The 24,550-nt window shown below is 39.1% G+C and overlaps 2 protein-coding genes across 25 annotated transcripts in view; one reads left to right on the top strand and one right to left on the bottom strand.

Moving 5' to 3' along the window:
• LOC126720431 (disease resistance protein RUN1-like) overlaps window positions 1-24,550 on the top strand; it is a 186,940-nt gene that overhangs the window by 8,217 nt on the left and 154,173 nt on the right. For 2 of the 22 annotated variants that reach the window (XM_050422932.1, XM_050422928.1), the window contains exon 8: window positions 11-535. The exons of 19 other annotated variants lie outside the window; for them this stretch is intronic. The gene's annotated coding sequence lies outside the window, so the exon portion shown is untranslated. Of the gene's footprint in view, window positions 1-10; window positions 536-24,550 lie in introns of those variants that run through there. One more of the 22 variants, XM_050422929.1, reaches the window with a different exon arrangement.
• LOC126720434 (uncharacterized) overlaps window positions 1-24,550 on the bottom strand; it is a 101,339-nt gene that overhangs the window by 72,503 nt on the left and 4,286 nt on the right. The gene's annotated exons all lie outside the window — the stretch shown is intronic.

Raw genomic sequence — 24,550 nt, 5'->3', positions numbered from 1 at the left:
TATGTGCAAGGTAGCTAACAGTTAAGAACTAAAGGATAGCATCCACAGTAGTAAAATAAGCAAAGTCCAGACTTTTATAGAATCTTCCAACTGGCAACCGATCCTGCTTGAGGAGAGATGCAAGGGTAGAAGAACGAAATGGAGGGGATTCATTCAGTTTTGATTGTAAACATAAAGATGGGTCCATTTCTGGTTGTTTGAGCTGGACTAGGGAGGCTGGAATAGAAGTAACACAGAGGTGGCAGATCGAGCTGATGAAGGACATTCAGATGTTTAGGAACCAGTTGACTGATGTTTCGGGTTCGGAGAGGAGTTCAAACGTCTTCTGACAGAGCCTCAATCTCCAGCAACCATTGCTCCTAACTTCTTTATGAACTTTAGCTTCGATAACACAGTTGTTGAATAGAATAGTACAATAGTTGTTGATGATTCTGCTTTCTTTAAACGGCACTGTTTTTACTAATTAAATGCCACGACAGTAGAGTGACGCACTTTCATTAATTTGATAGTTTTCGCTTGATAGCTGTTGGTCCTTTCCAGTTGTCAATGCCTCATTGGCTCCACGTTAATATGAAGAAACTAATAATGCTTTTTAAGTGTCATATTTGTTTTTCTCTTGTCAAATTGCATGAGAAATTTGGTTTGATTCTTAGCAACCCCAATCAAAGAGGGTGTGATTAGAATGATGGTTGAATGTTCTGTCTGAAAATAAATCTCATAATGCAGTTATTGTGGCTGTGGCAGTGGATATTTTATGATTTATATGGTTTTTAGGAGCAAGTTTGATTTTGAAGGCTGTATGTTCAAGTTCAACCTAAATTCATTGTAGAATTTAGCTGAAAGTGAACGTTTAACTGCATGGAAGTATTAGAAGATTACAGTCAAGAGAAATGGATTCACAGTGTCATTGTGCTGATGGAGAATAAAAACTTGTTGCAAAAGCTCCTCAAAGATGATTGCATATATTGGAGACTGGAACCTGTTTTTGAAGATATATGGGTATTAAGGAGGAATTTTGGTAACGTACTTAAATACGTAAATATAGGGTACTGGAATGGATAGTTAAATTAGTTTCAAATGCTGCTTCAGTTTAAGCTAATGTAGCCTAGTCGGGGTATAGGTTGTAATGTTTATGTAGTTGTCAAACTTTGTATAATGTTTATGTTGTTGCCTTACTCCTCAATAACCCAACATGTCCGAGATTTTCTATCCACTTTCCTTCTAAGTTTTCAAGATAGCTTAGCCATATCAGATTATCAAAATTTTTGGTGCAAATTGGTTTACATGGAACACAACCATATCAATGCAGGCAGATGCCTGGTGAAAAGATACACATGGGCTCAAGAGTATGCTAGACTCTTCTCATCTTGAAAAGATGGACAAGAGCTATGGGCATGTATGGTTAGTAAAAGAGAATTCACAAAGTCCAATTGGTCTGGCAAGCAATCCCATATGTACAGGGAGTTGCTGGCACTAGAAAACGTAAATTCTTGCCAAAATAGAAAGGATTCTATAGATTGCTTAAGAAATATAAATTCTTAAACCATTAAAATGAAACTTCCATCTTGGAATTAGTCAACATAAAAATTATAATAGATTGCTAAAGGTTTCAGCAACTTTTTTTTTGGTGCTAATCAAGGCTTTATCAAGTTGTGGCTGGATGGGGTGGTTTTTTTGTTGGAGGGCTTTCATGGCCTTGGCAGTATTGGGTGGGTTATAAGGGACTGCTCTTGGTTGGGCCGAGTGTGCCTTTGGGTCTCAAACATTTTATTTCCTCCTGGTTAGAGGGAGTAGGGTCTGAGGGAGCCAGCAATGACCATTTGATGTATTAATGTCTTTTAATTGTGCTTGAAAATGTACTTTTCAAAGTATATTTTGCTAATATATATATATATATATATATATATTTTTACCTCCCTTTACATCTAATATATACACACACACACACAAACACCATTTGATGTATTAATGTCTCATTTTATTTATTTTTAATATCTACAAACACCATTTTACAATATATATATATATATACACACACACAATCACCATTTTATTTTTTTAGGACACAAAGTGATGATGAACTAAAATATAATGAAAAATTGACATTTAATGCTTACTAGATGTAATAAATTTTAATAGCAATATTTGACATGATTAAGGCACACAAAATATAACATTCAATTTAGGGGATAATTATTTTAAAAAATAATTCAGATTCTACGAAAAAGAACAAAAATGTACCTCTTCAAAGTGTCTTTGTCTTGATTTTATTTCTTCCTTTCTTGGTTATTAGAAATGAATTGAAGAGATGGAAAGATTTCTTAAAGAGCATAGATTACTTTTTAATTTTTTTCCTTTTTCCTTTTTTTTTAAGTGTCTTTGAATACAGGAGATGATAAAATTTCTTAAAGCACATAGATTCCTTCTTCCTTCTTCTTTTTCTTCTTTTTTATTCTCATTTTTTATTTTTTTTTCTTAATTCTTTTTTTACGACAACAATAATGATCTTATTATAATTTTATGAAAGAGAATCATGATGGTGAAAGTAATCTGCTTTCCTTTTCAATCTAATCAATCTAATATTTATGTTTCAAAAAGAAAAAAAAAAGGAATTTAACAAATTTAATTCAAAAAAAAAAAAAAGGAAAGATGAAAACAAAAGCAAAAAAATGGGGCGGGGGGGGGGAGGGGGGGAGCTTATGTACCTTTCCTATTGCCTTTGAAATGTTACTCAACAAAGCCCTGTAATTTTAAGGCAAAAGTGATTATAATACTAAAATATTCAAGTGGCCAATTAACTACATCTAAGAATCTGATTTTTTTTTAATGAAATTAGTTAAATTAACTAATAAAATCCTTTATTAACATTTATGAATTATCTATATATATATATATATATATATTAATAGGTAAAACTGGGAGAAAATTTAATTAGATTTCAAATTAGAATTCAATTAGAGTCTAATTTTGCGCCACATGTCCCATTTAATCTAAGTTTTTAATTTTTTGTGCAAAGTGAGTTAATTCAGTATAAAAATTGGATTTCAATCGGAGTTTAATTTTGCGCCACATATTTATCTAATCTAAGTTTTTTTAATTTTTGTGCTGCTAAATGAATTAATTTAGTGTAGAAAATGAGGAATTCAATTTAAATAAACCATAAAAAAACATAATCATATATAAAGGGGAATTTAATTATGGAATAAAATTTAAAATTCAATTAAAAAATATGATAAGCCAAGATTTTAACAGAGAAATTAAATATAAAATAAAATTTGAATTTAATTTAAATATATATATATATATATATATATATATTTAAACAGTCACGTGTAATGTATGGTTTAAAAAAAATATATAAGCTAATACCATGTATAATTTGAACTTCTTCTAAAAATATATATATAGTTTGAATCGTATAATAATTTTACCCATTCATATACATAGAGCTATACACTAGTTAATATCATATACTATATAACAAAAGTTGGGCTTAGAAGCCGTGGTTGAGCCAAGTGCTTTACGAAATTGTAGAAATTTTTTTATATTTTAAAATATATATATATATATATATATAATTTTTTTTTGTTCTTATCTTATTCTTATATAATTTCTAAGTTAATAAAAATATTAATTTAATTACAATCCAAACTCTTCATCTAATCATTTTTTTTATTTAAATTATATTACTTAAAAAAAAAAACAACATAGTACTCGTAAAAATTAAATTAAAAAATTTGCAACAATCTTCATCTAATCCTTTATTTTTATTTAAATTATATTACTACGTGCAAAAAAAAAAAAAAAAAAACATAGTACACAAATAAATAAAGTAACGTATTCAACTACATATTCAACGGAATCAATCTATTTGACATTTTTATTTTTGTTTATTTTTTAGATAATTACTTCTAAATTTTTTTTATTCAATCTATATGACTTTTTTTTTTGGGATAAACATATGTCCTAAGTTAATTCTTCTTCTCTTATAATTCCTAGAATGATTAGAAATCTAATTTCCTCACAATTGAAAATTCTCTCTCTCTCTCTCTCTCTCTCTCTCTCTCTCTCTCTCTCTCTCTCTCTCTATATATATATATATATATTGTTTTACCATGTATTCTTACATATTCTTAGGCACAACTTCTTCTTCTTCTTCTTTTCTCTCCCCATTATCAATAATTCTTATTCTTTTACAATTTTTATGTTGTTTAGAAATCTAACTCTCCTTTTTTTCCCCTTATTACTTAGGCTATTTGATGTTTTTGAAATCCATAGTAGAACTCTTTATCAAACCTACAATCCAAACTATTCCAGGTATGTATTTCTCTACTTTGTTTTGTGTTTTTTTTTTTAATATATATATATATATATATATATATATAAATTTTAAAGTTTTGCTTATGAGTCATAAATGCAATTTTAAATCCATGAAATCCATTATATAAACCTCTATAAATATATACACTTTATCTATTAATTATTTAAGAATTATCAAATTTTGTATTCTCTCCTACAACAAGGGTTTCATTTGTATTTGTGTTATATTTATATGTGCATTATTAGATTAAATTAATTTTCTTGAGTAGTATAATTTTTATTAATAAAAAGGAGAATAATTGAGCAATATCATGATGCTTTAAAGATTTAGATTACAGCTTCACACCTCAACAAATTAGACTAACATTAACTCCACAAATTAGACTAACATTATACTTTTGTTCATATCAACTTTTCATTAAATATGGTTAGACATGATTTTTATCAATCATTAAATTTTCTATTATTATGATTTTTTAGATAAATATATTATTTTATTTATCTTCATCAATCGTGCTTAGAAACTTGAAAAGGTTCAAGTTTTACGAATTCATTTTTTATTTCCCTTGAATTAAGAGAGTTTGAGTTTAAGTTTAGTATTGGTTTTACTTTTTAATGAAACTCTTATGAAGATAGTTTTCTTGTGATTAAACTCTATTAGCTAAAATTTTAACAATATAAAATTCTATTTCCACTAATATTCAATTTCAACTAAATCCAGTAAGATTACAACTTTTAAACTATTGCTACATTAATTTTTGGATAGATACTGTAGGGTGTTCGAGGACCGAGGAGGGTTGAATACGAAGTAACATGCATGATTCCGCTTGAAGAGCATATTCGGCCCGAAGACTTCATCGGTCCAAGAAGGGAAGGAGATGTGAGATAATGTTGTATGAGGGCTCGCTTAGGGGAAGAAGCATCATGGAAAGGGGCCAAGGCAATGGGAGGGAGTTTCCTGTAAAAGTTTACCTTCCACATCTACATTGAATGAACTGCAACAACCTTATCAGCTGCATTAATGAGGAAATGACACATGAACAGTAGTTTCACAGTTAAGCAACCCCTTTTACTACGTTTAGTAGAACTTTAATGGGACAAGTGTCCTAAGGGAAGCCCTGAAGCATATAGGTGGAGGGATATGATGCAAAGAAGAAGAGTATATAAGGGAGGGAAACCTCCCAGTTATGGGGGATCTTTTCCAGAGGAATTATGAAGATAAGAACATGAACAGGGCGTGACCTGAATTAGAACTTTTAACAAACTTATCAAAGAACCTATCCTCGGACTTGCCCGAGGACAGCATTATCCTTAATTACTCTTTGAGCTGTTCTTCTTTATTCACTTTTGGTTCTTCAACCTTAGAACTAAACTTAATCTAACTTACACCAGAACTGTTTTCCCACTCTCTATACAAATTCTATTGTTTGGGCTCAATTTGAAGGGCAAGGCACGACTATTCTCAGTGGGCTTGGGCATCAATTTTTCAGCCTTACAGATACAAATGTTTAATTGCTGATATCAATTTTTTTTTCCTCTTCATCACTATATGAATTATCTACAATTTTTATTTTGTCAATACACGTTTTTCTGTCATCAATTTTAATTTAAGTGTTGATTTATCTACTTTTAAAATTTTCAATCCACGCACTTGAAAAAGTTTAAGTTTTACAAATTTCAGTTTTTTCCTGTAAGTTTAGAGTTATAGTTTAGTATTTATTCTACTTTTTAATGACACTCTTATGAAGAGTTTGTTTGTCAATTTGGTTACAAAGCATGTGAAGATCTCAAATATAATCATCTCAAGCAACTTTACTCCACACATAAGGTTAACACTTATTCTTTCTTTGTTTACATTATGCATTAGGAAAGTCAAATGCCATGTTTTATCTCCTCAAAATGCCCATTCCTTTTCAATTTTTTCCTTTCAAAATTAAAGTGTTTTGGTAATAGGTTATACTATGAAATGCATAAAGATAGTTAATTGTCATTAATTATTAATATAGTGACAATAGATAGTTAAGTAGATCAAACTCTTTTACCAATAATTTACTATAAACAACAATCTATTTTCTAAACTATAAGAAATTAAAAATGATAGTTTTTAGACCCCTTAAAAACACAATTGGATTAACCTAGGTAATTAGTGAAGTTGTTACTTAGTCCAATTTAACAAATCTAAGTTATCACAATTACAACAATCATATCATGCAAAGCAACAGAAAGATAAATAACACAATGATATGATCACCCAGGAAACCAAATTGGTAAAAACCTGGGGAGGATTTAACCTAGCTATCCTCAAGGTAAACCTGAATCCACTATCTTGAAAGAATCGAAGTTCATACAACAAGACTTACAAGCCCCCACCCTCGACTTCTTATTGCTACCCACCAGTAGAACTTACTGACACGACCACGAGCAAGCTCCGAATCCATGGACTCCTTCTTTCTTGGATTCACCACCAGATACAAGCATACCCGCTTGTGTTTCTTTAAGCTTCAATGGCAGCAACTGAATTGATCATTAAGGTGTAGATAATATCTCCTCCTTGAAAACCCTAAGTTTGTGTAAAGGAAAGCTCTTTTAGATCTCACAAGAGATTTACACAAACAGCAATATGAGCAACACTAAAACGTTGCTAGGGTTTGCCTTTTATACTTAGGACAAATTAGAAAACCCTAAACGTTTTAAACAAACTAGGGCTGAGTTGGAATTCTGCAGAAAAACGTATTTTGCCCGAGATTCGATCGATCGAGCCAAGCCGAAATGCATAGTAACTTATGCATTAGCTTGATTCCAACTTTACATAAAAGATACAACTTTGAGCAAGTCTAAACACTACTAAACATATTGTTTTGATCATGGTTTGCCAACAATACACATTAGGGTTCTAAATACATAAAAATCTAAGTCTTTAGAACCTAACAAAAAATTCTACTTCATCTAAAATTATATTAGCAAAAGTTTCAAATATAATTTAAAATAAATTTAATACTTATTTTGATTGTATATCATTATTTTATGTTTTAATATGTAAAATGTATATATTACACACCGTGCTAAAAAAAAGTGAATCAAATGTATGTATTAATTATATGTCATAACATTAATATGTTTTATAATGTGACTAACTAATTATTAATATAGTTTTGAATCTTTTAATTTATTTACATATATCTTTTTAAGTAAACCGTGCAACGCACATGCCTTTAACTAGTAAAAGATAATAAAAGAAAGCCAATTAATTATATTGTTCCTCCTATGTAACAAAGCATAATATAATCACAAATAAAATAATGTGATTTTTTTATTGAATATTATGACATAATTAGCATTGATCTATGTTCACTTTGTCACTATCTTTTCACTTTTTTTTTTTTTTTTTTTTTTTTTTTTTGGTCTTTGTTTACTTTTTTTTTTTTTTTTAAATAAATATTGAGAGGCCATTGGTGTACTAGTGAACCTTGGGAATAGACCAACTTTTTAAGAGGAAATGAAAGATATCTTACACTGGAGGCCCATGATAATTAAAATTAACAAAAATTATGTTGTGTTATCTGTTGCATTATATTCTAATATTAAAAAAATTGCTGAAAAATAAGTAAACGAAATGTATAAAGAAATATAAACAAGGACGCATAAAGAAATCTAATTAATGAATGAGAAAATAAAATTTTAGTATGAGCATGTTTAGGAAAGGTAATGTTAAATTAAAAGTCTACACATAGATAAAATAAGATTAAAAAAAAGAAAAAAGAAAAGAAAAGAGGTTAGATAAAAGAGAAAGAAAGTGTATAAATCTATGTTGGTAAGCAAGCATAAATCCCTTCTTTACTTGCCTTTTTTTTTTCCTTCTTTCTTTTGTGTTGGAGAAGGTATTTCTTCTTTTTAGCACTGATGATGCCCAAAAAATCACCAGTGAGCCACACGGTTCTCGCACACTCGAAACAACACCTGCATAATAAAAAGAGAAGACCTCGCAGAGAGCACCGGTGTGGTGCCGGCCAAATACCCTCTGAAGGTCAAGTTAGAACTTCTCACAACTCTAAAGTGCTAAAGCGGGGTCAATTATGCATACCTTGGTTTATGAGGGTATTAGGGCTTTTTATAGTAGTAAAGGGTTGACCTCTCTTCCTTGGTGTAGAGTTCTTTCCTTATAGGAATCCTTATGAGCATATTTTTCGGACTCTTTTCCTTGTAGGAGTCTTTTTGATTAACAACAAGCGTGGGGCGAAGATATTTCTTTATATATGCAAACATGGAGACCAAGCAAGGCCATGTCAGGGTCATCAGCTTTTCCTACTCCCTCGTCGGGGTCGTCAGCTTCGCCTACTCCCTTGTCAGGTTTGTCAGCTTCGCCTACTACCTCGTCGGGGTCGTCAGTTTCGCCTACTCCCTTGTCAGGGTCGTCAGCTACGCCTATTCCCTTCAGCTTAGTAGTGTCAGCTTTCCATTTATGACTAGTTAACCCCGTCTTCCTAAAGATGTAGATGTCCTAAAGCTGTTTGACTGCCATTTATGACAAGTGAGGCTAACGGGTCTATTTTGAACGTCGCTTCATGATACTATATTCATGAATATTCACATTCACAATTTTACCCTTATCAGCTGCCCCCTACTTCACAATCTCCTCAGCTTAAACTGACAGGTTTATGGAGTTTAAGTCCTTTTCATTTGGACAATTCCAACTCGTCTCTTCAGTAGACTTGTTCATCTCGTTATTTTTTATGTTAAAACCGTCGTCTTGTAATATTAGTCATATCCTCTGGTGGACGAACTCGTCAGCTTTATGGGCTCGTCCACTTTGGGAACTTGGCGCAATTGTCCATTTCATGGGTATTGCTAACTGACTTGTCCAATCTATAGATTTAATGATAAACTCGTCCACTTTGTGGACTTAATAATTTTTCATTCTCTTAGGATGAGGTCGTCCACTTTGGACTTATCAATGTCGTCCACTTTGTGGGTTTAATAGGGTCGTCCAGCTTGTGGACTTAATAAGGTCATCCAGCTTGTGGACTTAATAACACATGGTTGTCCACTTTGTGTCCATTTTATGGACTACATAATTTTTTCATCCTCCTGGGTTGAAATCGTCCATCTTGTGGACTTAATAAGCTTGTCCATTTTATGGACTTGATAACATTTCATCCTCTTGAGATGAGGTCATCCACTTGATGGACTGCATATTAGGGTCGTCTACTTTGTAGACTTGGATTCCTCCACTTTGTGGACTTGTTAAGGTGACTACGTGTTGGTACCTCGTCACCTTGTGAGTTGTCCACTTGGGGTCGTGGACTAATTGAGGTGACTAAATTTTGGTGCCTTGTCACCTTTTTGGTTGTCTACTTGTAGGCGACTTAGTATGGTGATCATCCACCCATAGTCGACTTCGGTTATGCGTTTACATGTAGGTGACTTAACGTAGTGACCGTTCACCCATAGGCGACTTCGGCCACGCATCTACCGTAGGTGACTTAACATAGTGAGCATCCACCCATAGGCGACTTTGGCCATGCGTCTACCCGTAGGTGACTTAGCGTAGTGGCCGTCCACCCGTAGGTGACGTCCACCCGTAGGCGACTTTGGCCATGTTTGAATAAACTCTTATTACAATAAACCATGCATTCATAGAAAAAGTAGTTCTTAAAAAGAAAACGAAGACCTGCCCTTCGGGCTTTAAAAGAGTTATTGTAGCAAAAACTAAAGTAAATAGAAAAACTGAGGAGTATAGCTAAAATTCACTAAGGTAAACTAGAAATAAAGGGGTGCTGCTCTTCATGCCATCCTTTTTACTGGTAGTACTTCCATAGGTGCTTGGTGTTCCATGGGTGGTGTAGCTTCTGTTCGTCCAGCGTCTCCAGTTCTTGCCATCTTCCGCCCTCTGTCTTGTCACTTATCCTCTTGCCTTTCTCTCTTCTCTTGAGTTAGAAGCGCGTCTTCAGCATTCATGTACTTGGTTGCCCTATAAAGCACGTCCGACATAGTCTTCGGGTCGTTCTTGTATAGTGAAAATAGGAACTTACCCCCCTCATCAAATTCTTGGAAGAAGATGCACGACGTCTTCACCATCCACATGATGATGGACTCGTCGTTAGCATACGGGCAGGAGACTATAACATGCACCTGGTTCTGGTTGACAACGGTAGCTCTGTTGACATCCTCTACTACCTCGCATTCCAGCAGATGGGGATTGATAGGGAGCGACTAGTTCCAACTAACGCTCCGCTCATTGGCTTTAGAGGGACGAGGATATTCCCCCTTGGTGTCGTCACTTTGGTTGTAACTGTGGGCGACTATCCCCAACAGATCACTAATAATGTAACGTTTCTCGTGGTTGACTACTCGTCTGCCTACAACGCCATCATAGGACGGCCTACCCTTAATTTGTGGAAGGCTATAACCTCAACCTACCATTTAATGATCAAGTTCCCTACTGATTATGGAATAGGGGAGTTGCGGGGAGATCAAGTGGTGGCACGCGAGTGTTACGTAGCCATGATCGAAATAGATGACCACTTCCAAGCCATGAGCATAGAAGAACATCGGAAAATGGCAGAGCCCGTTGAAAGACTTGAAGATATACTTCTTGATGATTCTCGACCAGAGCGAACAACCAAGATTGGCACCCTTGAAAACTTGACGGTCTGCCAAGGCTAAGGAAAGGCACCTACCACTTGGAGACACTTGACGAGCAGAAGCTACACCATCCGTAGAAAGCCGAGCATCATAGGACGGTCTGCCTACAACGCCATCATAGGACGGCCTACCCTTAATTTGTGGAAGGCTATAACCTCAACCTACCATTTAATGATCAAGTTCCCTACTGATTATGGAATAGGGGAGTTGCGGGGAGATCAAGTGGTGGCACGCGAGTGTTACGTAGCCATGATGGAAATAGATGACCACTTCCAAGCCATGAGCATAGAAGAACATCGGAAAATGGCAGAGCCCGTTGAAAGACTTGAAGATATACTTCTTGATGATTCTCGACCAGAGCGAACAACCAAGATTGGCACCCTTGAAAACTTGACGGTCTGCCAAGGCTAAGGAAAGGCACCTACCACTTGGAGACACTTGACGAGCAGAAGCTACACCATCCGTAGAAAGCCGAGCATCTCCGGAAGTACTACCAGTAGAAGATGGCATGAAGAACGCTACTCCTCATTCCCAGTTTATTTCTTTTAGTCATTTATCTTAGTTTACTTTTGCCTACAAGTACTTTTTAAGCCCAAAGGAATGAAGTTTATTCTTTTTAGAACGATTTTCTACTTATATATGCATTCATCATAATAAGAGGAGTTTATTTAGAAATAACTGGTGTATTTGTTATGGGGACGGAATTAGTTAGTCCTTAGGTGGACGAATTCATGATTACTACCAAAAGTGGACGAATTTATTACAAAGTCCACAAAGTGGACGAGTCTACTGCTAAGTCCACAAAGTGGACGAGTCTACTACCAAGTCCATAAAGTGGACGAGTTTACTACTAAGTCCACAAAGTGGATGAATTTATCACTAAGTCCACAAAGTGGACGAGTCTACTACTAAGCCCACAAAGTGGACGAGTCTATTGCTAAGTCCACGAAGTGGACGAATTTATTACTAAGTCCACAAAATGGACGAGTCTACTGCTAAGTCCACAAATTGGACGAATTTATTACCAAGTCTACAAAGTAGACAAGCCTAGGACCACGAAGTGGACGGGCCTATCACCAAAGTCTACAAAGTAGACAAGTTTAATATAAGTCCAAAAGTTGGACAAAAACCATTACCAAGCTTACAAAGCAAACCAGCCTAAGTTCACAAAGTGGACGGGCATATTACCAAGTCTACAAAGTAGATGAGCCTAAGTCCCCAAAGTGGACGACCCCACAAAAGTGGATGAGATTATTACTAAATCCACAAAGTGAGCGACCTCATTACAAAGTCCACAAGACAGTGGACAGATCCACCACAAATGAACAGACCTAAACACAGACAGGTCTGTAATTTGGTTCATCCCACGAAGATGGGTTAATAAAATAAAGTCCACAAAACAATGGATGGATCCACAACAAGTGGACGGACCTAACTAAGCAGACGGGTCCATGATTAAGTCCGTAAGCAGGTTCATCTCGTCAGGATAAGGTTACAAACCACAACAAATAGACGGATCTATAACTAAATAGACAGGTGCGTCTCTAAACTTGTGAAAACATATCTTGAGGCATCACACATAAATGACCCTTCCACGACATTAACTCCATAACCCGTCAGCTAAAGCTGACAAGGCTATGGAGTAGGGGGCAGCTGATAAGGGTAATTTTGTAATTAACCCATGATGAAACAAAAGGCGATGGACATAACAAGGTTGTCAACTTCACTTATAAGAGACAACCTTGTTGTAAAGTCTACAACTCCACCCAATACCTGACAACTGCATCTTGGGTACAGTAAGCTGAAGACAGTAAACTGAAGATAGTAAGTTGAAGAGAGTAAGCTGAAGACAGTAAGTTGAAGACAGTAAGCTGAAGATAGTAAGCTGGAGACAGTAAGCTGAAGAGGATAAGCTAAAGAGAATAAGCTGAAGGGGAAATATGAATCTCTGACGAGTCTGACGTGGCCTTGCTTGGTCTCCACGCATGCGTGTATAAGGAAATATCTTGCACCCCATGCTTACCTCTAATCAAGAGAAACTCCTACAAGGAAAGAATTCCAGAAGATACATGGATTAAAGAGGTTCTCTCCTATAAGGAAAGAACTTCTGGATCAAGGCATGGATTTCGGCCCTACACTACTATAAAAACCCCAAAACCCTCATAAACAAAGGTACGCACAATTTCCCCCTCAGCTCTGACACTCTAGAGTTGTGAACAAGAGATTTCTCTAACTTGACCATCGGAGGATATTTGGCCGGTACCACACCGGTACTCCTCTTAAGGTCTTCAGCTTTTGCGTTGTGCAGGTTCTTGTCAGGAGCACGTAAGGACCGTGTGGCTCATTGGTGATTTTTTCGGCACCATCAGTTGGTGCCATTTGTGGGAAAACTCGTTTTGTGCTATTCTTAGCAATCTGAAAGCCATACGAACGCTTCCCGGACCAAGAGTTGCATTGTACTTGCTCGCTCGATGGCGACCACCAATAACGTTCAGGGAGATGAACCACACCCAACTACCCTCGAAAGACAAATTCAGACTCTCACCGCAGCTGTGGAGCGCTTTACTCAATAAAACCACGATTTGGAAGAGTAGTTACGCTAGAAGAATGCGGGTCACGACACTCAGCAAGAGGACCAAGAAGGTACCAGTGCCTAGCGAAGAGACCAAGAGGGGCCGAAAGGTAGTAATGCCCTAAGTAGACCAGAGCGACAAGATATGAGCCGTCCATTCGTCACTGATATGGCTCCACCCCACATTGTCACAGTGATGCAGGCGATGAAGGAACAGATGGACGTCATGATGAACGCCCTCAAAGGACGGGTGTCCAACGACTTTGATGATCTGGTCCATCGAACCGACTTGCTGTTCACCGTGTTCGTCAACTCCTTCCCCTTTCCACCAAAGTTCCGTATGTCGCAGGTGGAAAACTATGATGGAAACAAAGACCTTCTAGATCATTTGGAGTCCTTCAAGATCCTGATGCACATTCAGGGGGTACCCGACGAGATCATATGCGGAGCTTTCCCCACCACGCTGAAGGGTCCTGCAAGGATATGGTTTAGCAGACTAATGCTTAACTCCATCAGTACTTTCAAGGAGCTAAGCGCCCAGCTTGCTTCGCACTTCATTGGGGGACACAGGTATAAGAAGTCTACAGCATGCTTGATAAGCATTAAGCAGTAAGAAGATGAGACGCTAAGGTCTTACATAGCACACTTTAACAGGCACAATGGTATAACAATCATATTTCACATGGACTTAGCTTTACCAATTTTTGACTAAGGGTAACTTGAAAACTTCCCTAGATGTGTTTTGAAGTCAAAACTTAGAATCTTCTTGATGTAAGTATTGATAATTATTTATGTAAATTTGTTCTTTTGTATGTGTGTTTTTCTATTACTACTCTTAAATTCCAGGTTGTTTTGCTTTCTTAAAATTTTTCAGAGGTAATTTGCAGACTAGCATAGTAAGGAGAAAGAATATCATAAGTTAACATGCGTTTGAAAGAATTTTGCAAACTAAAATCTCGAGTTTTATAGACTCGATTTTAGTTTAAAACTTGAGGGTTAAAAACTCAATTCCCACTTGGTGAGTTGGACGTATGATGCCACATAGATCTCGAGTCTTATAGACTCGAGTTCTAAAAAGCAAAACTGAGTCTTTAAGACTCGATTTTTGTACTTGAAGAAGAACATATTTGAAGAAGAACAGAGGAAGACCGATCTGAAGAAGAATAGAGGAAGAATAGATCTGAAGAGGAACGATCTGGAGCTCCAAAGACCAGTGGAAGAACGAAGAGACGATTTGGTCAATTGGATGATTGAATGCTGGGTGAGCCGATTTGGTTGATTGGACAATTGAATGCTAGGTGGGCACTTGGACGATCTAGTGTTTAGATTTGCAACGTTGAAGAACGAAGAAGAATGCTAGATGGACGAAGAAGAAAGAAGAGACGCGAGGAAGAAGAAGGAAAATAAAATGGTGAAACTCGAGTCTGAAAAATTTGAGTTCCACGTGGATATTTTTTCATGTCAGATGCCACCACATACAAATTGAGACTTAGAAACTTGAGTTTTATCTTGGAACTCGAGTTTTAGACACTCGAGATGCTAGTTTCCTAAATTGTTTTGAAATGTGACAACTAACGAAATTGTTTAATATTTAAGGTTATTTGGAAAAAAAATTCAAAATTTTCATATAGATGTCAAATGTAGTAAAAAAAAAAAAAAAAAAAAATGTGGGGGAGTTGGATAATTTAGTCCTATTTAGTTGTTCATTTGCACTTGATTCAATTTTATATGTTTGTGAGATATTATTGTTAAATGGGTTTGGTTTATGTTACCTATAATATAAATATTGGATTTTTTTAAAATTCTTTACTAATTACAAAAAAAGGCAAAATTTAGGTACAATACTAAAGTATTATTTCTTAGATTATCATTTTAAAATTTTGTCATATGCATTTTTTTTTTCTTAGAATGGAAGTGTATTTTTTAGTTAAGTAATCACATTGATGAATTTTAAGATGAAAAACTTAAGGAATAACATTTAAGATATTTTATTCCAAAAAAAAAAATTTCTTATGTTTGTGTGACCAGGCTTGTGAGTTGTGATTAAGTTTATATAAACCACATTTTCTATTTTTTTTTCTACTATTAAAAATAAATTTATCTTTCTCATTTTTTTAACAAAGCAAGTGACTCATCTCTTTCACTTGTTGAAGTGTAGGTTTCTATTGGACCTACTAAAAGTCCAATTGTCGGGTAATTGTCAAACGTTTCAGCTTTCCTTAAATAATTTTATATGTTTGTGAGATATTATTGTTAAATGGGTTTGGTTCATGTTACCTGTAATATATGTGTTGGGAAATTTTTTATTCTTTACTAATTACAAAAAAGAAGGGTAAAATTTAAGCACAGTATTTAAGTGTTGTTTCTTAGGTTATCCTCTTAAAATTTTTTCATATGTATTTTTTCTTTTAGAATAAAAGTGTATTTTTTAATTAAGTAATCGTATTGATAAATTTTAAGATGAAAAATCTAAAAAATAACATCTAAGGTATTTTATTTAAAAAAAATAAAATTTCCTTATGTTTGTGTGACCAAGCTTGTGAGTTGTGATTAAGTTTATATAATCAACATTTTCTATTTTTTTTCCAATTATTAAAATGAAATTTATCTTTCTCATTTTTTTAACAAAGCAAGTGAATCATCTCTTTCACTTTTCACCCAATCAAAATCAACGAAGGAGAATTAAATTCCTTTTATAGAAGTGTAGGTTTCTGTTGGGTAATTCCGTAATTGTCAAATAATTTCTTTCTCTATTTTCCTCTTCAACTGACTGCCCCTCTCTCTCTTCATCTCATCGACCATGACAACGTGATCCTAAAGGTCTCACTCTTCTGTTATTCAATACTCTCTGTGAATTCTCTGTTTCTTTTTTTTTTTTTAATATTAAATTTATATTTGGTTTGTGTTCAATTTGTGTTTGAGTGATGGTAAAACAGTGGAAAAGGGGAAGAAAAGTAATATTAATTTTTGGGTTTTTTGTGTTTTTCTGTTTTTATGTCTGAATTTTTCCTCTTGTAGCAGTTGTGAGATTGTCAGAAAAAAAAAAAAAAAATTCAGGTAGCAGTAGCTTGTTTCTTGATTTCTGTGTGGAAATCATAATTTTTAGAAGCTTTCTATGAATGTTCTTTTCTCCCAGCTCTCATTTTCAATGCTTTAGTCCTAGAAGATGCCAGGATGAGAGGGTTTTTCTTGGGTCTTTTTTTTTTCTTTTTATTTATTTATTTTTTTATAAATAAATTTGATAACTTCCAGTCATACTTTTGAGTGAAAAAAAAAAAGAAAAAGAAAGAATTTTTTACTTGAACCATAACAGCTAAATAACCAATTACATGGGGAAGGGTATATCCCGTTGAAAACAATTTTCATTTGTTGACCGTCGGAGAGCCTTTAATGAACCCTCTCTAACGCACTAAGTAAAACAGAGGAATTCTAACTTGACCGTCGGAGAGCCTTTGGCCGGCACCACACCGGTGCTCTCTAAAGGATTCTTTCGATTGTTTCGTCGTGCAGGTTCGATTCGAGTCGCGAGTACGGTGTGACCCATTGGTGACAATTTTCGACGTCATCAGTTGGCGCCGTCTGTGGGAAACGGGTACGGTAACATTATCGCTTCCTAGACAAAAGAGTTACATGGTACTCACGCGCTCGATGGCAACCACAAATGACGTCCAAGAAGAAGCCCCCACGACTGCCCTTGAGAGACAGGTCAAGACGCTCACCGCAGCCGTGGAGCGCCTCACCAAACAAAACCACGACCTGGTAGAGCAGCTGAATCAAAAGAGTGCGGCGGTGAATAGCCAAGGAGAAGATCAAGAAGGGAACAGTGCGGAAAGGAGAAATAATGACGGACCACAAGAGAGTAACGCCCCAAGCAAACAAGTGCGACGGGACGCTAGCATCCCTTCAGTGACGGATACAGCTCCACAACCCATCATCGCGGAGATGCAGGCGATGAAGGAACAGATGGAAGTACTGATGAACGCTCTCAAGGGGCGAGTGTCCAGTGATCTTAACGACCTTGTCAACCGGACTGACTCGCCATTTACGGCATCCGTCAATTCCTTTCCCCTGCCAAGTAAATTCCGCATGCCAAGTATGGATAGTTATGACGGAATCAAGGACCCTCTCGATCACCTAGAGACCTTCAAGACCCTGATGCACCTTCAGGGAGTGGCAGACGCAATTATGTGCAGGGCGTTCCCTACAACCCTAAAGGGCGCAGGAAGGATCTGGTTCAGCCGGATAACACCAAACTCCATCGGCACCTTCAAGGAGCTGAGCGCTCAATTCACTACGCACTTCATCGGAGGACATCGGTATAAGAAATCCACAGCTTGTTTAATGAACATCAAGCAGAGAGAGGAGGAGACGTTACGGGCCTACATATCACGCTTCAATAAAGAAGCGCTCTCGATCGACGAAGCCGATGACAAGATACTAGTGGCAGCGTTCACGAACGGGCTGAAGGGGGGTAAGTTTTTGTTTTCCCTATACAAAAACGACCCAAAGACCATGTCGGAGGTGCTTTACAGGGCCACCAAGTATATGAATGCTGAAGACGCACTATTAGCCCGAGAAGACAGACCCAAGAAAAGAGACAGACAAGAGGACCCCCGACAGGACCAGGGGCGGAAGAAAGGACGGATGGGAGATCGGAGGGAGGAGAGACGTCCAAAACCAATGGGCGGAAGGTTCACAAGTTTCACTCTGTTGACCGCTTCGATAGACCAAGTCCTAATGCAGATTAAGGACGAAGGATCCCTGACGTTTCCGGGAAAGCTGAAGAGTGATCCCAACAAAAGGTCCAGAGACAAATATTGCCGCTTCCACCGTGACCATGGTCACGACACGGCCGATTGCTACGACTTGAAGCAACAAATCGAAGCCCTTATCCGACAAGGGAAGCTGAAGAAGTTCGTCAGCAAGGAGAGAACGGAGCAACACCCACAAGAACAACACCCCCGTCGAGAAAACAAGCGACCAAGGCCCCCGTTAGGGGAAATAAGGATGATAATTGGAGGAACAGCCGCGGCCGGATCGTCGAAAAAGGCCCGCAAAACATACCTTCGGATGGTACAGAATGTCCAGTTGGCGGGTACAGTGCCAAAGATGGCAAGAAGGGAAGGCCCCATTATCGGGTTCTCGGAAGAGGATGCAAGACGCCTACACCATCCACACGACGATGCCCTCGTCGTCACCTTGCGGGCAGGCGACTACAACATCCACCGAGTGTTGGTCGACAACGGTAGTTCGGCCGACATCTTGTATTATCTGGCGTTCCAACAAATGAGGATTGATAGGGAGCAGCTAATACCGACAAACGCCCCGCTCGTTGGTTTCGGAGGGAGTAGAATATTCCCTTTGGGCGCAGTCACGTTATCGGTGACAGTAGGAGATTACCCCCAACAAATCACCAAGGACGTAACATTCTTGGTGGTTGATTGCTCGTCAGCCTACAATGCTATTATTGGACAACCCACGCTCAACTCGTGGAAGGCGGCAACATCAACTTACCACCTGATGATCAAGTTCCCAACGGAGTATGGGGTAGGAGAGCTACGCGGAAGTCAAATTGCCGCACGAGAATGCTACGTAGCTATGATGGAGGTGGAAGACCAGATCCAGGCCTTGAACATAGAAGAACACCGAACGACGGCAGAACCTACAGAGAAGCTAGAGGAGATAACTCTCGACAGTTCCAATCCAGATCGAACCACCAAGATCGGAACGCTTGCCAAACCCGAAATCCGTCAAGAGCTCGTAGCATTCTTGAGGAGCAATAAGGATGTGTTCGCCTGGAGCCATGACGATATGCCAGGAATCGATCCCTCGGTCATGGTACACAAGTTAAATGTGTTGCCCTCGTTCCCACCCGTCCGACAAAAGAAGAGAGTATTCGCCCCGGAACGAGACCAAGCAATAGCGGAAGAGGTCCGCAAACTCCAAGAGGCAAGCTTCATCAGGGAAGTCTACTACCCCGATTGGCTGGCGAATGTGGTAATGGTGAAGAAAACGAGCGGCAAATGGCGGATGTGCGTGGACTTCACCGATCTTAACAAAGCATGCCCCAAAGATAGCTATCCCCTTCCAAGGGTCGACATCCTAGTAGACTCGACGGCTCAACACCAATTGCTAAGCTTCATGGATGCTTTCTCGGGTTATAACCAGATCCGCATGCATGAGGACGATCAGGAGAAGACTTCGTTTGTAACCAGTCAAGGACTCTTCTGTTACAAAGTAATGTCATTTGGCCTGAAGAATGCAGGGGCAACATACCAAAGACTAATGAACAAGATGTTCGTACAGCAAATCAGGAGGAATGTCCAAGTCTATGTCGACGACATGCTGGTGAAGAGCCGGAAGGAGGAAGACCACTTGGAAGATCTCAAGGAAACATTCGGCACGCTTCGATCCTACAACATGAAACTCAACCCGGGAAAGTGCGCGTTCGGTGTAACGGCAGGCAAATTCCTAGGATTCATGGTATCTCAAAGGGGGATTGAAGCTAACCCGGACAAAATCCGAGCCATAATGGAGATGGCCCCCCCGAGAAACGTGAAGGAAGTACAGAGCCTTAACGGCAAGGTAGCGGCATTGAATAGATTCGTGTCGAGAGCGACGGACAAGTGTTTACCCTTCTTTCGAACATTGAAAAAGTCATTCGAGTGGACGGACGAGTGTCAGCGAGCCTTCGAGGAGTTAAAAACCTATCTATCTTCACCACCTCTACTGAGCCCCTCGCAACCAGGAGAAGAACTCTTCCTCTATTTGGCTGTTTCCCCGGTGGCCGTCAGCGCTGCCTTAATCAGAGAGGAGGACAGGGCACAGAAGCCCGTGTACTACGCCAGCCGGGCGCTCCGCGGTGCCGAGGAAAGATACCAACCTATGGAGAAACTCGCCTATGCGTTGGTCACGGCGGCTCGCAAGCTCAAGCCCTACTTTCAAGCCCATACCGTGAACGTAATGACCGACAAGCCCTTGCGAAAGGCACTGAGTAATCCTGAAGCCGCGGGTCGACTGACGCTGTGGGCAATAGAATTGAGTGAGTTTGACATCAAGTACCGACCACGTGTGGCCATTAAAGGACAAGCTATAGCCCACTTCATAGCAGAGTTTACGCGGGACGCGGACAAGGGGGCAGAAGAACCCCCCCAGTGGAACATCTACACCGACGGATCATCCAATAAGCGAGTCGGAGGAGTCGGCATAGTATTGCTGTCACCTGAAGGAGACAAGATTGAATGTATGGTCCGTCTCGACTTCCCCATCACCAACAATGAAGCAGAATACGAAGCGGTGGCAGCAGGACTCGACCTAGCCAAAGCCGCTGGAGCTGAAAGTGTGGTCGTGCATTGCGACTCTCAAGTCGTGACCAATCAAGTAAACGGAGATTATGAATGCAAAGGGGAAAGGTTGAAGAGATACCTTGATCAAGTAAGGGCGAGAGTCGACGGGCTAAAAGCAATGTTCGTCCAGATCCCCAGGGGAGAAAACGAGCTCGCCGATCGGCTAGCCAAAGCCGCTTCAGCAGAACATATGACGGCACCGGGTAATGTACTTTCCTTTGTTCAAGTCTTTCCGCTAATAGACCCCGACAACATGCAGGAGATACGCTCTGAAAGAAACTGGACTACGCAGATAACTTCATACTTAAAGGACGGGTTACTGCCAGAAGAAAAGGAGGCAGCAAGAAAGCTAAAAGTCCAAGCGGCGAGATTCGTCTTAATAAAGGATATTCTTTACAAAAGAGGTTTCTCCCGTCCTTATATTAGATGCCTGGGGGCTGAAGAGGCAGACTACGTGATGAGGGAAGTACATGAAGGGATATGCGGGAACCATTCTGGATCACGGTCGTTAGTACACAAACTGGTACGAGCTGGGTATTACTGGCCAACCATGCAGAAGGATGCCGAATCCTACGTTAAAAGCTGTGACAAATGCCAGAGGTTCAGCAATTTTATCGGACAGCCAGCTGAAGAACTAACCCCTATAACGGCTCCATGGCCGTTCGCTCAGTGGGGACTAGACATCATGGGACCTTTCCCAACGGCGATAAGGCAGCTAAAGTTCTTGGTAGTGGGTATTGACTACTTCACAAAATGGGTAGAAGCGGAAGCTTTGGCCACCATTACAGAAAAGAACATTAGAAGCTTTGTCTGGCGGAGCATCGTATGTAGGTTTGGTATTCCTAGAGTTCTTGTCTCAGATAACAGGAGGCAGTTCGACAACGGCCACTTCCGGGATTTCTGCACACAGCTAGGAATAAAAAATCACTACTCATCACCCGCCCATCCTCAGGCTAACGGCCAGGTTGAAGTCACGAACCGATCCTTGTTAAAGATTATCAAGACTCGGCTCGAGGGGGCAAAGGGTATATGGCCAGAAGAATTGCCGAGCATACTATGGGCATACATGACAACGGCGAGGACCCCGACAGGAGAGACGCCATTTCGACTGACATACGGGAGCGAGGCAGTCATCCCAGCAGAAGTTGGGCTCACAAGCTACAGGGTTCACAACCATGAAGAGAGCAGGAATGACGAATCCATGAGGCTACAGCTGGACCTGATAGATGAGGTTAGGTCGGCAGCAGAGCAAAGGATCGCTAGATACCAGGATCGCATGTCCAGACATTTCAACTCCCGGGTCCGACACAGAAACTTCCAAGTAGGAGACCTCGTACTCAGGAGGGTCATGGGCGCAACTAGAGACCCTACACAGGGAAAACTTAGCCCCAACTGGGAAGGACCTTATAGAGTTACGTCGTGGAAAAGGAAAGGAACATACCACCTGGAGACAACAGACGGAGAGAAGCTACCGCATCCATGGAATGCCGAGCATTTGAGGAAATATTACCAGTAATAGTGACACGACAACCAGTTTTTCTTTTAAGACTTTTTGGCATTATTAGCTTTTCTTTTAACTGTTTAACTATTTTTGCTACAATCTTGTCGTGCCTTTTTAAGCCCGGGGGGGCAGGCACTTTTCCTTTACGCATTTCTATCAACTTTGATTTTCTACTTGGATGTCATTACAATTGCCCACAAAATAACTGAGGTCCACCAAATATACGGATGCAAAATAAAGTCCATAAGATGGACGGATCCTTCTAAAGGATGATCACTTGAAGTCCACAAGATGGACGGATACAAAATCAGGTCCACAAGATGGACGGATAAGCCTACGAAGATTATCACTTCCAAAAAGTGGACTGAAACATGAGTCCACAAAGTGGACGGATCACTAAGGTGATGAAAAACTGTCTACAAAGTGGACGGATCACTAAGGTGATGAAAAACTGTCTACAAAGTGGACGGATCACCTTGAAAAACTGTCCCCAAAGTGGACGGATCACTAAGGTGATGAAAAAACTGTCTACAAAGTGGACGGATCACTAAGGTGATTGAAAAACTGTCCCCAAAGTGGACGGATCACTTAGGTGATGAAAAACTGTCCCCAAAGTGGACGGATCACTAAGGTGATGAAGCATAAGTCCACAAAGTGGACGGATCACTAAGGTGATGAAACATGAGTCCAAAAAGTGGACTGAAACATGAGTCCACAAAGTGGACGGATCACTAAGGTGATGAAACATGAGTCCACAAAGTGGACGGATCACTAAGGTGATGATATAAATCCGAAAAGTGGACGGATCACTAAGGTGATGAAAAACTGTCTACAAAGTGGACGGATCACTAAGGTGATTGAAAAACTGTCCCCAAGGTGGACGGATCACTAAGATGTTGAAATACATGTCCACAAAACAGACGGAAATAATAGAAGAGCGTGTAAGCGAAGTGGACGGACAACTAGCTACGTTAAAATTTTCTACAAGTCCATTAAATACGCGATACATTTAAAAATGATGTACAACGCCACAAAGTGGACGGTCCTCATAATAAACCTCTCAAAACAGACGGAAAAGGAAAATCCTCACCGATGTAAATGCTCAATCAACACAAGATAACAAGTCTGCAATGTGAACGGAGTATCACAGATAAACAAATATTCTCACAAAAATCCTTCCTCAAGAAGGAGGACGGAGCTTTAAACAGAGTACCAAACAATTATAAAAAGCATATGTGAACATTAAGCCAAAAGCCCCAAAGGCAAATGTTTAATACAATTAAAAAGGACAGATTGTCTTGAAATGTGAATAAAAAAAAAAAAGAATGGACGGATTGTCCTCAAAATGAATTACATAGACGTTAATCTTCCTTTTGTTCAGCAACTTGGACATCCTTCGACGGGACGGACTCTCCGTCTCCTTGAGCAGCGCCGTCGCCAAAGAGGTCCTCCGTATTTTCGGAGGCGACGGGGAGGGCAGAAGTCTGGGCTTGGTTCTCAAGTTTGACCATTGACAAATCCAGCTCTGGATAGGCCTTCTTGACTTGACGGAGAGAATCATCGAAGCCTTGAAGGAAGGAGTCCGACAGCTCGCCCAAACAGGACTCCGAGCATCGGTACTCCTCGACGGCTACCTCTTTCGCATGACGGATCTCTTCCTTGAGTTCTTTGATCTCCGCCTCTTTTTTCTCTATGGCCGTCAGCGCAGAGGCCGTCTTCTCCTCCAGCTCCTTCCTTGCCTTCTCAGAAAGCTCCAGCTTCTTCTCCATCTTGGACCACCATTTATGGAGTTGTCCGAGCTCTTCCTCCGTCTGCTCCGCCTTCGCGCGCACCCGGTCCAAGGTATTCTCACGGTTGAGACACCGGTCCAGTAGTCCCTTCATCATGACCAAGGACTGCGAATAGAAAAGAGACCGTCACATAATGTAAATAACAACGAAAAAGAAAAATAAACTTATTTGACGGACATAACCAACCTGAGCGACGGCAAAGAGGCCCGTCTCCCCCATGGCCTCCATCGAATGGTTTCCAAGATCTTCATAGTCTTCCGCCGTGATGATGGACGACAGCTTCTCCAATGCATACTTGGAGTCGTCGCGGAGAAGGGAGGGAGGTCTCTCTTGCTTACCTTCTGGGGCCGTCATCAATCCTTTACCCGTCCCCTGCTTA

This window comes from Quercus robur, chromosome 4, assembly GCF_932294415.1.
Source record: "Quercus robur chromosome 4, dhQueRobu3.1, whole genome shotgun sequence".
In the NCBI taxonomy this organism is placed as follows: domain Eukaryota; kingdom Viridiplantae; phylum Streptophyta; class Magnoliopsida; order Fagales; family Fagaceae; genus Quercus; species Quercus robur.
This window is presented reverse-complemented; position numbering and strand designations above follow the sequence as displayed.